A 13429-nucleotide genomic window follows, 5' to 3' on the forward strand; every position below is an offset into this window, starting at 1 on the left:
GGGGGTTGCGTTCCACGGAAATGCCGCGTTAATTGAGACCTAATACTAGTGTTAAAATAGGGATTTGGTTCGCTAGATAACAAAATACTTCATTCTAGTGATGACTAATTATATTATAAGTTTAATGTATACTTATATCGACTTTCATACACAACATGCATAATTAATTTAGTGTCCTGTTTATAAAGATGAGCTGGCTATGATTGTTTTTGGCAGTCATCAAGAATTTTTCCCTGTAATTCTTTGCAGAGCATTAACGCATCCATGATCACTTGCGTCATTTCCAAGATAGAATTTTCCTTCACTAAACAATCAGAAAAATCAATTCTATTGTCTAGGAATGGCTCAAAAAATTCAATGTGAACGTTTTTGGTTGTGTGTCACCGACGTCGGTATCCTCGTTGATTTTGACCTACTTTCACTCCTAAAAGCTCTTTTTCCAGTGAGTTCTGAACTGTGTGAGTTTAATAACTTTACTTCTGGAAAGAGCTCTGAAACCAATCGTATAAAATGTCTCCAGTGGCCCAAGCTCGATTATTAGCACGCCAAAATGCAGTTGATTACACGTAATCTGCAATGTTTAGGAGTTTGGATTTTGAAAGAGAGAAAAATTTTATCTCTTTGCATAGCCGCATCCGCGTAAAACCGAAACTCGTCCGCGTAAAATAAAATAAAGGTGTCAAATCTTAAACCGCGTATAACTGAAACCGCGTAAAATAAACCCGCGTAAAACGAGGGTCTACTGTACATTCTACATTATAAAATAATTTGTGGGGAGTTTTTAATTCTTGTTGCAATAAACCGCATAGTAAACAGGTTTAATTCAAAAGAAACAAACAATGTTTGGTTAAAGTGAACCTGTAAAATGAAGGAATACTTTGGTTACCTGCCAGAATTATCCTTCTAGGGGAAGGGGAGGGGGCAGCAATACTTACAGGTGTATAAACGCCATACTGGGATTGTCAATTCGTAGTAAAACTAAAGGTTGTGAGGGGTTGAATTCCCCCCCCCCCACACACACACAGGTAAGATTAAAACCCCTCCCTTTATGAAAATCTGGACACGGGCCTGGTAATGGCGGAGTTTTAGGGCCGTGGTAGCCCGATCGGTAGAGTGTCGGATTCGGGACCGGAGGATCCTGGGTTCGAACCTCGATGGTCGAAGACCCCCCCCCCCGTCGAAGCCCCCCCCCCGTCGAAGACCCCCCCCCCCCCGTCGTCATTAAAGGGGACTGGGCGACGTTAAATATGCTCGTGGTCAGGGCCGATCCTAGGGTGTCGGCCGCCCGTGTGCAAAGACCTAATGTGCCGCCCCTCAAGAGTAATTTGCATATTTTGACTAAGCTTTAACGTCTATATAAATCTTTCTTTAAACTTCTATGCCAAGTTCGAATTTAAAAAAAGGGGGGGGGGCAGAAGAATGATCTTATAAAAAGAAAGAAATTTTTTATAGTAAGAAACACCTTAGGTACAGTTTATATCTTTGAAGAAAGTAATAGATACCAAAATTTACTAGTCGTAAAAACGCATTTTATAGTCTTTCTTCGGTGACATCAGAGAAGGGACGGAGGAAAGGTAAGCGTTGGGGGAGGTGTCAGGGATTCAGGGGAGGAGGATTGCTCCACGAAAATTATCGAATTGGCGTATGAAAAATAATTTTAGTTAATCTTTAGTTGTGTTTGGTTGCAAGGACAAAAGAGTCAAGTATATTCAAGGTGCATGGAGAAATTTTCACAATTGACGTGAAAATATCGAATTTTTTGGGACTTTTTCGAGACTTTAGGTGAAAGTAATGTTGCAGTTCTTTCCTATAATTCTTTCAAAATTGAAATCAAATTGAAGCTATTTTTTAAGACCGTAGCTTAGGAAGGATCGGCGTTCTTCCAGAAAAATCTCCGAAACTGAAGTTTTAAACCCGCAGGTTTGGGTTACCTTTGTTGACGTTGCAAGAGGGAGGGACATTCAATCGTCTCCCATCGAAAGATTTCGAAATATAAGTTTAAAACGCAAATTTAGGCCGTCTTTGGTGACGGTAGGGAATCTGGCGGCTATCCTCCGGTAATTTCTCGCCACTATTTTTTCAAAAACCCGTTAGATTTAAAACAATAGGGGAAACATGAAAATATTCCGAACCAAAATATTTTTCGGAACAAAAATCCTTTACAGGCTATTTTTGGGAAGGAAGGATTTTGGGGCTCTTAAGCGGATATTTCTAAAATCGCAGTTTTATATTATCTTTGGTGACGTTAACAAAACTGGGAAGCTTCTGTGGATCTTTCGGATATTTTTCAACGTTAGTATCTGAAAAATATAACTATAGACTTTTGTCCACCTCACCTCGACGATTGATGGATATGACCCAGCGCCGTGAAAAGTTACATAAGCCTGGCAGTTCTCCTCCGGAATTCTTTAGAAATATAAGTCCCAAAATCGTATTTTAAGCATTGTTTGATAACGATGGGACTAAGAGCGAACGGGGGTTCAGTGTGCTCTCACGAACTGTGTTTTTGAACCTGAAGTCAACTTCAGGCTAGTTTAGGCAGGAAGCTGTGGCTCCACGGAATCGTCTAAAAACGAAATTTTCAGGTATAGTGATTGCGTTGGAGAAAAGAGGGATCCGGGGTCTTTCCACAAAAGTTCTTGACTCTGATGTTTGAAAAACGCAATTTTAGTTTTTTTTTTTCAATACGTTAAGTGAGAGGGGGTGGAATTAGGGGCTTCTCGAAAGACGCTAATTGAGACTGTATTTGGTAGTAATGTTTGCGAATGGATTTCGGGGTCCTCCATTGCAAAAATTTCGAAAAATGCCAAAGCAATTTTATATGACGTTTGATGATAGGAAAGGCTGTCGTCTGTAAACACGTTTTGGATTTTGGAGCCAGCACTTTTAGGCTATATTTGATTAAGTTAAGGTGGAAGAGGTGAATCAGAAGCTTAATTGGGTCCTTAAGATCGATGGTTCAACCAGCGAAATTTTCCGAAAGTACAGTCCTAGAAACGCAATTTTAAACCTTCTTTAGTTTCGTCAAGGAGGATAGGGCATCTTTTTGTATCTTCGTTTTGGAGCCACATTTAAATTTTCTTCCCAGGGCAAGGGCCCTGTCCTCCTACCTGATCTGAAACCGGGTAGTTCATTCAAGATTTTAATCAGAAAAATGTTCATAAAGGGGGAAAAGTACAACATTTTAGTTCGTCATTCATATATGTTACTCTCAAGGGAGCCGCAGTTTTACACTTTCTCTCCACGCATCACGATTGTTAAACACAGAGTTTGTTACATAGTTTGTTGTTTGAAATGCTTGCGAGAGTATCTAATCAGTATACTTTTTTTTAAATAAATAAAATATGTATTCATTGTTTAGGTCTATAAATGCTTGGGGGGTAAACGGCCGCCCTCGGTGCTCCTTTTAGACGGCACCATTTCATGCTTCAGAAGGGGGCCTTTCCCCTCCCCTGTATACATGCCTGATTACCGGTTCTGTCACAAACTTTGCAACCAAATGAAGCATGTGTGTTAAGAGTAGATATTAATGAACAATAAACCAACAAAATGTTCCCTAACATTCTATTTTTCTTAAACTATGCTATGTTGTCGGGAAATCGACACATACTTTGACAATTGAACATTTAAAAATCAGCATATAAATTCTACTTATTATAAGTTATCTTGTGAGAAATTCTTGAGGAATTTTGCTTGATTATAAGAACCATATGATGCGGCCTGCGGCCGCCCCTTGCTTTGGCCGCCCTTGTGCGGCGCACACTCTGCACACCTGCTAGGATCGGCCCTGCTCGTGGTCTCAATATCCTCCAAGTGAAACGATACCTCTGGGGGTGCTAGCACCAGGTAGCTATTAGCTCCTGGACTAGTTCTAAATTCTCATTAACTGTTCGATCCGGTGATGGTGCTACCATCTATCGGTATATAAAATAATGGAGGCAAGGCACTTAGTATGCAGTCCTCGACATAAACACAGTTGTAGTCAGTTGTGACTCTGAATAGGAATAGGAATAGGCGGAGTTTTAACATGCCTGTTTCTGATGAAGTCTCTGATTCAAGCGGTTTCAAGCAAATTTTGCTCCTTTTTTATTTACTTGTCCCTCGCACATCCGATACAGGGCCGACGTCAGGAGGTGCTATACCCCCCCCCCCCCAGTTTTTCAGAAGTGGGGCCCACAAGTTTTCGGTATTTCATTTTTATTTTTCATACTTTTCATCAACATGCTACGAGCTAAGTTAATAGAAGAATATTTCAGACGAAAATAATGATATTGCGCTATTGATAGTATAAATTTTCGACTACATGAAAATAAAAGTATTTAACTATTTATTGACAATTCACATCATAAAATATTTTATCCATATTTTTCTAATACATTACATTACTTCTAAGATATATTACAACTAAAGAGAGGATTCTGGTTTCTCTCTTCCTCTCCACCATATAGAAGAAATATCTTAATCTCGTTCTTTGACTATCTTTTGGCTTGCAAGAATAGTGATGAAAAATGCACTAAAAATTACGAATTCAAATTCTTAAAATTCAAATTTTTTCTTGTTTATTGTAGAATTTTTTTTTCAAAATTTCATTGTTATAAACATCAGTAAAATTTGCATTTATATGAATGGGTACATTACTGGAGGAAGACGTTACTGGTATAAATACTGAAAACTCGAAGTTTGGTTGGAATACATAATAATTGGAAAATTTAAAATGGTTCACAAATCTTTTTTTTTTTGGGGGGGGGGGGCGGGGGGTCTCTGTTAGTAAAAAACCGCACTACAATGAAGGGATTGAATGAAGCATCCGACCTGGTCGAATCATGAGGTGTGATTCGGCCGTTTCGGCCTGTAATAATTTATGTTGAGAACATTCATTTTTACAATTATAATTTTATAAAATACTAGCAAAAATACCCGGCGTTGCCTGGGTTAGCAATAATGATCAGAAACAATCGTTACATGCATTTGTTTTCTGTTTTAAGTGAAAGAACTAAAAACACACCTTTTTGACGTGACTTAAAATCTAGCTTCTTCCTTACTCATAAAACTAAAGTAGCAGTAAGTAAAAAGAGCAAAATAGTATTCATTTAGAAACGAAAACACGAAATTTAAGCGTATACAAATTTGAAGAATTTCCGTAATATGAAATTAAACTTCACATGTTTAAAAAGATTTATCATTTAATACTTATTTTTACCTTCTCTGTATGTCTACTGAAGAACGAACTGTTTAAAAAAATGTAGCCACGCGCCCGTGATCCCCTTAAACTTGCTTTAGTTATTTTGGAAATTCTTAATTATTGTGGATTCTAGGTGCGATTTAAAATATTACCGAATTTGCGGGAATCGTTTAGGGATACCTTGGATAATGCTCCCCCTCCTTACTTTGTAAAACGGTATGTTACTAATTTTTGTTAAAGAGATATTGTCGCCATATGCTAAGATACTTTTGGTCACCATAAAATGGGGCTAAACAATTTCATCCGTAATGTTTCCAAAATAAATAGTAAAATTTGGCGATGGTTTGAATTTGTGCACAAAGTCACATTAATGGAAGTTTTTGTGCTGCTTATGGATTTGCCTAATTTAGTTGCTGGATTATTTTACAGTAAAAAAAAGTTTTTAAAGATTCTTTGATTGACGATATTTTGTTTACATGGTGAAAGCTGACAAACATTATTACGTAGTCTTTGACTTCAAAAACCGTGACAGTTGAAAAAACTGCCAAATGCATCCGCTACTGAAATCTTTCTGCATAAATTTTGGCGAGGTTTCTGCTGTTGGATTGGATAATGATTAAAAAAATCCAATCAGCACAAATAATAAAAAAAACCATTAATTACACTAAAGTTCCGTTTAAATGGAAAATAATCAACCAAATCTATAGTTATTATTAGCCAATCTTGGGGAAAAAACGTTACTTTTAAGATTTGACTTGAGAAAAGCCTCCAACAGTCAGACGAAACACAAAAACATTTAACAATTCTAACTATGAACCGGGAGTTGAGATGATACACTAAATAATGAATTGGGTTGAAGAAAGCCTTCGAACATGGAACAAAAAAAAAGTCCACATAACTCGTTTTTCATACAACTTAGAACTTTCTAACAAATACCATCCTCAGCAGAAAAATAAGCGCTTTCGATGGACACATAGTTTTAATATGTGCACGTATTTTTTAACCGTCATATTGGGGCATTTATGCGAAAATTTGGACAAATTAGAATAAAAAAGGAACTGTCAATCGGATTTTTATCGAACTGGTCTACAAACCTTCCCAGTACCAAAAAGAACAAACGGTGAAAGTTTCAGCCAAATCTGCCGGGTAGTTTCTGAGATCTGGAACAAATTTACCAAAGTCCATTTTTATATATATAGATTGTTCTTTAAGTTATACACAACTATAACAAGATGTAGTGGAAAATTATATTTAATTAAAAAGTTTGTGTGCTGAACCCTTGGAATCAGAAACTGTGCAAGATAATTGATAATATATTCTATTTAACTTGAAAGTTCCCAAGAAATAAATAAGTTACATTACATGATATAAAGTTAACAATTATATGAACAACTTAAGTTGCTTCAAAATGAAGAAGTCAAAAATATCACATTCTTGAAACATTTCTAGCTTTGAAACTTCCAAAAATAAAAAAAAGTACCAGTTTTCAAAATCTACCCGGACAGATGTCGCAGCAGTGAGAACCATTAAGAAATGTCTTTTAAAATTATATATTTTTTTGTTTTGTTATTAGTATAAAATTTCAGTTTTATTTATTTAAGTATATTTATGTAGCAATAAAAATTTACTCAATTCCCAGTCATTGATCAAGATTATTAATGACAATCTAGGATTATAAAATATCCAGAGAATTATAAAACGTAAATAAAAGCTGAATTTTTAACTTTTAGTTTTTACTCACCTAAATGTGAAGAGAATTCTCCTTCCTTGCGCATCTAATTTTAATCTAAATATTTTCTCTCTAGATAAATAAACTCATTTACAAAATGAACAATGATATAAGACTATAAAAGAAAAGTGAAATATATAAAGTTTTGATTTAATTTGTTATTTTAAAGAAAAAGGTTTTTGTGTGTATTAGGTATTTGTGTGAATTCACGTACATTGTTATTTTTGAGTATTTTCAAAAAATTATTTTTATCTATTGAAGTAGATTTAGTTTTTTAAAAGAAAAACTTTTTCATTAATACTGTTCCTACAAAACTTAGCAAAAAATCCGTTTTTATCTATTTTCATTGTTAAAACTTTTTTTAGCTTAATGCTGATAAAATTTCCCAGAGAATATATATAGAAATCATGTTGATGAACAAACACGACCGATAAAAATGAGCTATCCATAAACTCCCTTCTTTAAGATGGAAAAAGGGTTTCTTGTAGCTCCGAAACATATGCTTGCTGTTTCCTGAAAATTTGTGCCTCTTAACTTTGTTTTATCTTCTTTTACTTTTCAGCACACAGTATTTAATTCTCACTTATATGCACTATTTCATTATTATTATTTTTGAGATGAAAGGCTTCCCGTTTCTTTGTACATCATCAAACTAAAGTTCCTATTTTCAAAAAAAAAAAAAAAAAAAAGGGGGGAGGAGTATAACTTCTTGGTGATTGTTCTGCATCGCATCAATCGTCCCCTCCTCCCAGAACAAAGAGCCAGCGACGCCCATGGTATTCGGGTAAACACGACAGACGTATGCATCGCCGCTTGCACACCATGCGGCGGCAAACGAATGACTACCCGCTTTGGGCGCCCTACCAGCGAGCCACCCTCTCCTTTTTCTGTGGCCCATTTATTTTTCTCTACTTCGCTGTAATTGTCGACATCATGTTTTTATGGAAAATATAAGAAATATGAATATGTCAGTTGCCTAATTATCATATTTATTTATTCATCTATTTTTTAATATATATGACTTGTCATCGATTTCTACAATGTACTGATTCCTTGAACCTTGAAAAATGTTTAAAACGTACCTTAGTTAGATGTTTCCATCGGCCATCGGCCGTCTTTGAACCATTGACCAACAATCGGCATCGCCCAAAAATTGCCATCGGTCGAGCCCTAGTGGACACCCCTAATGGGTATCCTATGGGGTTAATGGGTATCCTATGCTAAGTCTATGGAGCTTCGACAAGACTGTCAAAATGTATTCAGAATATCGAGGTGTTCACATTAGGGATTGTTCCAAATAGAGAGAGCCCACTGTGCGGAAAATGTTTCTTGCGGTCTTCAATATTTTGTAGAAAGGGTGATTGATGATAATAAGGGAAAGGTTAAGGTGAAATCCTTGAAGAAAAGGACTTGGTCAATCATAACTATGACTGGCCAAGAAAATGTAGAGAAAATCGAAAAAGTAGCTTATTACTTTTTATAGCTCGATGATTTAATATAGACGTGATCCATTGCTGTAAAGAAAAAGATTTTCAAATCCTATAAGAGGAGGGGGAAGAGAAAGGGGCGCCCAATGTGCGGCGTCCAATTTTCCTAGACCGTTCCGGAGTAGACCCCCCTTCTGGTACGCGAACTGAGCTCATGCGAGCTCCCTACGTGGGTGCATGTGCAAAATTTTAAAGGGGTGGGGGTGGGGGTGGGGGGTCAGATATTGTCCCTGTGTTTTAGCTGGATATTTTCCGCATTGAAACCGATTTTAGTACAGATTAGAGTTATTAAAATTTTAGTTTTAATAATTCATTAATGACTGGAGAAGAAATGTTTTTACATTTTTTCAATGAAAAAAGTACTGAAAGCAAGGAAGTTTTAAATTCTAGGGTGGGGGGGGGGAGCATGAGCCCCTACTTACCCTCCCCAGCAGCACAGCAGTATCGGCCAATGTCATAACCACGGTGTTTGGTAGATTGGCCAATATCGGGTAAAGTTGGGTCGGCCAGCGTAAAATATTTATTTATTTATTTATTTAGAAGCTAAACAGCTGTACATATAGCTGCATGCCAAACGCCTTGCCTCCGGACACACTCAGGAAAGATTTACAACAACACAAGAGAAGGAAATAACACTCAGGGCAGCAGCGGGAATCGAGTCCACGACCTCCGGCTTCCGGCTTAGAAGACGAAGCTTCTACAACAAATCCACGGAGGCCCTAGCTCCCATATAAACCCATAATTAGGACCAAAAACTTCTTAAACTAGAGTCCCGGACTTTGTTTTCATATAGGGACTCAAGGTTAAATTTCCTTGGAGACATTTTCAAAATTCTCTCTGTGGAAATTTTTTTTTTGATCTCTTGTTACCAAACTGTTATTATGGTGATGGGGTATTTTTTTCAGCAATCACGATTGCTTATTGTTCTCACTTGACCGTCTTTGGTGTCCGTGCCTTTTTCAGCTTGAACTAGAATCCCTTTGAACCAAGGGCCTCTGCAGCACCACCGCCCACCGTCCTCTGCAGGCGCGGCTGCTCCGGTCCTGAAAAACTGTCCCCCAGATTCCGCTTCTCCTAGTCGGTGACGTCCATGTCTTACACACACACGCATGCTCATACACACACACAACTACGTGGTGCATACACACAGGTCTATTCAAACACACAAGCCTACACACACACACCTGTACACACGTAATCGCCCAAGAGGAAGGGCAGGCTTGGGGGGACAAGAGCCGTTTCTAGAAACAACAACTCCAATGAGTAGGGTCCTGTCCCCAGCTCGGAATTGCGAAACACACAATTTGAATTCAAAATTTCAGAATTCAAATTAATTTTTGAATTTTTTTACTGTTTTTCGAACTTATTTGTTCGCATGCCGGCATTAGTTTATTTGAAATAAATGGCAACTGTAAGACACATGCTGTATTGTTGATCAACAAAATTTAAGTAAGATGTTATAACGGAAATTTTGTGTGTGATGCTTAGCTTTTAGCTGCATTTTTTTACACAACAACTTCAGGTATTTATCTTAAAAGTGATTTTTTTTTTTTTTTTTTTGATATCAAATTCAATGCCTACAGTTATATAGTTTCACGAGTTTCGTTGCCATCATTTACGGATTTTTTTTCTTTCATTTTTTGTCGTTGAGGATTCTGACATTAACCAACTGATCTGCATTTTTTTGATATAGTTCATGCTTTTGAAATCTGAACAAATGTTTGAAAGAATGCAATCAAGATGTGCCTAGAAAATCGGAAAGAATTAATTTTTCTGTTCAGCATTAATCAATTTAAATGCTTTCAAATTTTAAAAAGAAAAGTTTCCCAATTGCACTTTTGTGAAGAACAGCATATTCGTGACAGCAATTTCATAAAACATTGGGTTTTTTCAAATGTTCTTTATTTTAGTGTTTTGAAATGGATTTTCTGAACAATATAGCTTTGTTAACTTTGGGGGCTCATTTTAGGGTATACGCCCAAAATGTCGCGGGACAAAATGTCGCGGCCAAAATGTCGCCGGCCCAAAATGTCGCCAGTCCAAAATGTCGGTGGTCCACAATGTCGCCGGCCTGAAATGTCGCCAGTCCAAAATGTCGCCTGTCCAAAATGTCGCCGGTCCAAAATGTCGCCGTCCCAAAATGTCGCCGGTCCACAATGTCGCCGGCCCAAAATGTCGCCGGTCCAAAATGTCGCCTGCCCAAAATGTCGCCAGTCCAAAATGTCGCCGGTCCAAAATGTCGCCGGCCTAAAATTCGCTAGTTCAATTTGTACGAAAAATTTAAATGAACGTCGATGCTTCCCAGCATAAAAGTTGCGAAAGAATATTAATTTCCTTTCAAAGTAAGTTCCTTCAAAAATTCCAAACGTTTTCTCCTGTCTTAATTCGTAAACATCAGATTAATTCCAGAAAATTAATAGTTTTCAGAAAAACATACGTTTTTCTGTATACTATTACAAACGTAAACATGTGAAAGGCTGCTGCAACGGAATTCTCTTTCTCGTTTAATCTGATTAATAATAATACTCAAGATGTAACATAAAGGATCAAGATGTAACGCAAGGATTCAGACAAAATATTGGTATCGAAGTAAAACTAAACTGTTCTAAACGCGAATGAAAGAATAGTGAGGCGCAATTTGAATATGGCAAGAGAATGGGCGGTTTGTATTTTTTGGCGTAATGAAGTAAAAACAAATAACTCCTTCACTCTAGCATATTATTACGGTAGCGACAGGTCAGTCATTTAGGGGATCAGGCGGAGAGGCGGAATGGCCCTCGACTTTGAATTTTTTTTTATATACAAGTGGGAGTGGTTTTTATAGCAATCCTATGAAATTTGCATTGGTTATACATACATCCGTTATCCTCCTTCTCCCCTTTCACTGGAAAAATTCGAAATCACGGGCCAGGGTGGAAATAAAGTAGAAAAGTATCTTAATGAAATTTAATTTTCTCATACATTTATCAACATTACCCTAAGAACTGTAAAAAAAAAAAAAAAAAAAAAAAAAAAAAAAAAAAAAAAAAACCGTTTTCAGTGAGATAAACGTTGGTTAAAGTAAGATCAAAACTGCCGTGGGAACTCCCATCTCTTATGAGTGAAATTCTGAAATTACGTCGAAATGTTCACCGTCAAATCTTTTGAAATCAATGAAACTCGTAACTGCTAAAACAGGTGTCTTTCACTCAGATTTTTGAAAAACGACTCTACGCGATGACAAATATTTTCAATTCTCAACATTCATGAACTTTATATGTTCGATAGAACATCAAGGGACAATTTCAGAACAGCTATTTTATTGAAGGTTTTCAAGAGGATACTTTCATGCATGCGAAGTAGCGCTTGTCAGCTAATCACATTTTCCAATTTTAAATAGAAAAGAAAATTTTTCATAATGTAGGGTGAAATAACTGATATCAATGAGATTATTCAGATCAATTTTGACCTAGACTTATTTTTAAAATGAGTTTCAAAAAGTAATAGTTCCAGCTCAATATAGCTTGGTAATTCAGAAAGAAAAGAATATTGATAATAATAATAATAAACAAATAAGTTTTTCTCTCTCAGAAAAAATTGCTGTTTTAATTAGTGAATTTTTACTACGCAAATTATATAAGAATGCAAACTCAGTTTTTATTTAACACTCACTCTAGTTAAAGTGCTACAAAAATGAGAGGAATACACGGCTAATTTAGATTTTATTGATATCCTGCTCAACCTCTCATATATAAATTCAGTATATTTTTCATTGTTTATTTAATTACACTGACTCACGTAAACGATTATGAAACTCAACTTAGAACGAAAATAAGGCTTGTTTTCGTTTAATTTCACTTGTATACTACATTTTTGTATGAATCCTCGCATTACTTCTTGAGATATAGCAGTCACATAAAACGATAAAAATTATTCTGTGATCCATCCTTTTGGGATGACTGAAGCCAAAAATAAATGAGCAACTCGCCCTTTAAGATATAACTGTAGACCAAATTTTGTCTTAACCCTAGTACAGTAGACCCTCGTTTTACGCGGGGGTTATGTTCCGCGGAAATGCTGCGTAAATCGAAACCGCGTAAATTGAGACCTAATATTAGTGTCAAAATAAGATAACGTAACGCTTGTATTCTATTTGTTTGCTGAAAAACAGCCGAGAGTTGCGAATCAAAACGGAATAATCTTTTTAGAATTTATCATGAAACTCAGTTAGTCCAGTCCCATTTTAACGGAGACATTCATTAAAGGCAGTAACCATTTATTCTGCAAATTTGGTGTTAAACATCATTTTTGTACATTTAAATTTTTCTTACCAACTGAATAAACGAATTTTGGATCTACGACATTTTGGACAGGCGACATTTTGGCCCGGCGACATTTTGTCCCGACGACATTTTGGCCCGACGACATTTTGGACAGGCGACGTTTTAGCCCGGCGAAATTTTGGATCGGCAATATTTTGGCCCGGCGACATTTTGGACAGGCGACATTTAGTCCCGGCGACATTTTGGATCGGCAATATTTTGGATCGGCGACATTTTGGCCCGGCGACATTTTGGACCGGCGACATTTTGGACCGGCGACATTTTGGACCGGCGACATTTCGGCCCGGCGACATTTTGGAACGGCGACATTTTTGCCGCGACATTTTGTCCCGCGACATTTCGGTGGCGATATTTTGACCCCAAACCCATTTTAGCTGTTATTGTATTCTTGAAGTGTTTTTGCATTTTTTGGAGCTAAGCCTAACATGTAGTGATCTCCTGGTTTTTGATCTTGTGTGCTTTATTGGGTGTAGCAACTCTGTTTATTTACTGCTGTTTTTAGTATTTATTCTAAGTTTTTTTGCATTTTTATCTTTCTGTTTTGCCTTTTGGAACATATTCACTAAGTAGAAATGGGTGTTATATGCATTATGAAAGAGGTAAAGAGTGGGAAGGGGGACAGGTGGATCTCTTGTGATTTATGTCATATGTTCTGCCTGTATAAAGGGGAAAATGAGTCTGTTTTTGAGGAGGATTATATTTGCACTAA

At 36.8% G+C, this 13429-nt stretch overlaps 1 protein-coding gene across 4 annotated transcripts in view; it reads left to right on the plus strand.

Annotated features, from left to right (window-relative positions):
* LOC129226092 (N-lysine methyltransferase KMT5A-A-like) overlaps positions 1–13429 on the plus strand; it is a 114375-nt gene that overhangs the window by 67673 nt on the left and 33273 nt on the right. Inside the window, exon 1 of one of the 4 annotated variants that reach the window (XM_054860685.1) lies at positions 9671–9920. The exons of 2 other annotated variants lie outside the window; for them this stretch is intronic. The gene's annotated coding sequence lies outside the window, so the exon portion shown is untranslated. Of the gene's footprint in view, positions 1–9670; positions 9921–13429 lie in introns of those variants that run through there. One more of the 4 variants, XM_054860686.1, reaches the window with a different exon arrangement.

Source organism: Uloborus diversus, chromosome 7, assembly GCF_026930045.1.
Source record: "Uloborus diversus isolate 005 chromosome 7, Udiv.v.3.1, whole genome shotgun sequence".
Classification (NCBI taxonomy): domain Eukaryota; kingdom Metazoa; phylum Arthropoda; class Arachnida; order Araneae; family Uloboridae; genus Uloborus; species Uloborus diversus.